Consider the following 3401-nt stretch of genomic DNA (forward strand, 5'->3'; position numbering starts at 1 on the left):
TGTTCAGAATGACAGAAGACTATGTAAAAGATTTTGAATGGTTAGTATTTAAATAGCTATTAAAGTACACACAAAGAGCAAATAAACCATAGGTAAGGATTGAATCTTTTGGCATCTTTTTAAAAAAATTTATTTATTTATTTTGAGAGAGAACATGGGAGGGGCAGAGCGAGAGAGAGAGGGAGGGAAAGAGAATCCCAAGCAGGCTCCACACCACCAGTACAGAGCCCAGTGAGGGGCTCAAACCCACGAACCCAGATCATGACCTGAGCCAAAACCAAGAGTCAACGCTTAATCGACTGAATCACCCAGGTGCCCCTGACATATTTCTTTTAAAATGTTTTTCTAGGTGCGCCTGGGAGGCTCAGTCAGTTAAGCATCTGACTTTGGCTCAGGTCATGATCTCGTGATTCATGAGTTCAAGCCCCTCGTCGAAGTCTGTACTAGCCTAGAGTCTATGCAGCCTGGAGCCTGCTTCGGATTCTGTGTTTCCTTCTCTCTCTACTCCTCCCCCATTCTGTCATGCTTTCTCAAAAATAAGTAAACATTAAAAAAATTCAAAATGTTTTTCTAACTCTGTGAGTATATATACATATATAATTTATTGAGGTTATGCTCTCTATCATTTTCCATATACATAGTTATAATATTTCTGTTCTATTTCTAATGATAAATGTGATAATTTCAAGAGCAGAAATTAAAGCTCGTTTGCAAAAAGAGGAGTGTGTGTGTGTGGGGGGGGTAAAGTCTAAGCAAGTATAAAACCATACCAAAAAAACCTACAAGAAATAAACACTGTTGATACTGCCTGACAAATACTAAGTATTAGTTGTAGTAAGTTTGAATGTTGTCATAGGAAAAGCAAGAGAATTAATTGGTGGAAACTTCTGAAAGTAACAAGGGACATTAATATAAAATCTGAAAGTTTAACAAGAAAATGATAAAACTCTTTTGGGCACTCTTTTAGAAGATTTGAATGGAAGGAGAGACTTCAAGCTTAGCTATAAGATGGTGGGCACGATGCCTGGATGGCTCAGTTGGCTAAGCGTCCAACTTCAGCTCAGGTCAAGGTCTCACAGTCTGTGGGTTCAAGCCCTGTGTTGGGCTCTGTGCTGACAGCTCAGAGCCTGGAGCCTGCTTCGTTCGGATTCTGTGTCTCCCTCCTCTCTGCCCCTCCCCTACTCCTGCTCTGTTTCTCTGTCTCTTAGAAATAAACATTTAAAAATGAAAAAAAGGGGCGCCTGGGTGGCTCAGTCAGTTAAGCGTCCGACTTCGGCTCAGGTCATGATCTCACAGTTTGTGGGTTCGAGCCCCGCGTCGGACTCTGTGCTGACGGCTCAGAGCCTAGAGCCTGCTTCGGATTCTGTGTCTCCCGCTCTCTCTGCCCCTTACCCACTCATGCTCTGTTTCTATCTCAATAATAAATAAACATAAAAAAATAAATAAAAAAGAAGGTGGGCACGGTGCTCATGGAGAGAAAGAGACTACCAGCCGCATCACAGGCTGATCTCAGAATTAAAATGCAGGGAACTTTTGCCCCACTGGACTGACCATTATGTGCAGTAGTAGCTCAATGGGCATAAAACCAGTAGAGTGAGAGTCATGTCAAGGGCAAGCCGGGGGTCAGTTGGAACACAGAATGGGGGCCCTGTGGTCCAGGGGCTCAGGACTGGCTTCTCACTGGGGTGCTGCGTGGACCCAGGACTAGTATCCTTAGCAACTGGGGGCTCATGAAAGGGGTCAGAGCTTCAACGGTGTGAAACCTACCTACCTACCTATCCCACCTTTGTAGTCAGAGAGCCCCGAACCGGAAGTGTTAAGATGCCTCTGGGGAGCACACGGATTCCAAGTTGAAGGCCTCCCCCGGATCTCTGCGGTGATGGAGATTGTCAAATGCTGATTCCTGAAATATCACCAACACTACCTCTTGATTTGACAAGGCTGAATGCATTCCTTACCTCGGTAAGGGAGAACCCCGCTCCCCAAAGTTTTGGTAGCGTTTCAGGGAGGAAAGGAAAGGTCAGAATTTATTGAGAAATGAAGGTTTGATTTAAGACAGAGGGTCGTTCAACACGGAGACTTGATTTTCAGGTACACAGCGTTGATGCTTTTCCATTGAAGAGCTGGTAAGACTTTGGGAAAGTTCCTGTAATGAAGACACTTTTGCCTGGACAGGACAGTCCTGGAAAAGAAATTCAAATGAAGACAGGGGACTAGCAGAGTCATGTTTATGTAGACAGGAAGGTGTGGTTTTCTTTCTCAGTGTCCAGGCAGAGTGTGGCAATAGACTGTTTTAATTCTCACATGTTTACCATTTTTATGAATAATTCACTTTAGGTAGGCGTTTACTTTGTGGTGGTGAAATTCTTTCGCTTCCCTGAATCTCGAGAAAAGATGACCTGAGCAACAATTTACATAATTGGCTTTAACCAGTCTGCCAAACCCATTAGGTATGTTAAAAACCAAAATTCAACTGAGTACATTTTAAAGATCTTATTGGCTATATTTAACGATTTGAGACTTGGGCATCTTTCCATCTAGCAGATGGACAAAAGGTCGCAGGAGCTGTACAAAATGAAAGACTTTTTTATACTGAAGGGAGCAGGAACAAGGAGGGAGATACTAGCAAAAGGTGGCCTGGTTGTGGGGTGATGGTCACTTTCCCTTAGGGGACGGCAGGTTGGCCGGTTACTTCACTAGTACTGACCAGGTGATTCCTGACGGCTTTAGGATTCCATTTCTGGGAGAGGCTGAAGCCCAAATTAAGTCAGTTTGGTGACCCCCCCCCCTCCACCCCAGCCCCCTCCAGCTTAGCATAAGCGACTCAATTTTGGGTAGCCGTCTTATTTTTAACAGGTGAATTCTTTTATTTAGTCCTCTCAAACACCTCCTCAAGTTGTTGTTATCCCTATTTTATAGAGGAGGAAACTGAGGCTCTGGGAGGTAATGAGCTCACATTCAAGGACCTGCAAATACATTTTACCCCCCAGGAGCATCAAGAAAAGCCCACCTTCAACCAGCCTGCCTCATTCTGTTCCATGTTTGCAGAAGGGAGCTGAGATCCAGGTTCAAGACAATTTTTGGGCCCCTCTGCCCTCTTTGGGGTCCCTGGGGAGAAAAAGGGCGGGGTGGAAGGCAAAGGCCTTCAGCGACGCCAGTCTGGGTCTGGGTGGGCTCCCCCCCCCCTCGCGTCCTGCAGCGCCGGGCCCCGCGGTGGCCAATGCCACCCCCCTCCCCCGTCCTCCCGCTCCACCTTTGCTGCCCCGTGCACCAGAAGCCGGCCCGCACCGGTCCCCGCGGCCGTGCCCGCCGCTGCTCACCAGGGGGCGCTGTGCGACACAACCGCGGGCGCCGAGGGGACAGCGGCCACGTGACTGGGAGCAGCGCGCGGGGTCGGCCCC

The sequence above is a fragment of the Suricata suricatta genome, chromosome X (assembly GCF_006229205.1).
Source record: "Suricata suricatta isolate VVHF042 chromosome X, meerkat_22Aug2017_6uvM2_HiC, whole genome shotgun sequence".
NCBI lineage: Eukaryota > Metazoa > Chordata > Mammalia > Carnivora > Herpestidae > Suricata > Suricata suricatta.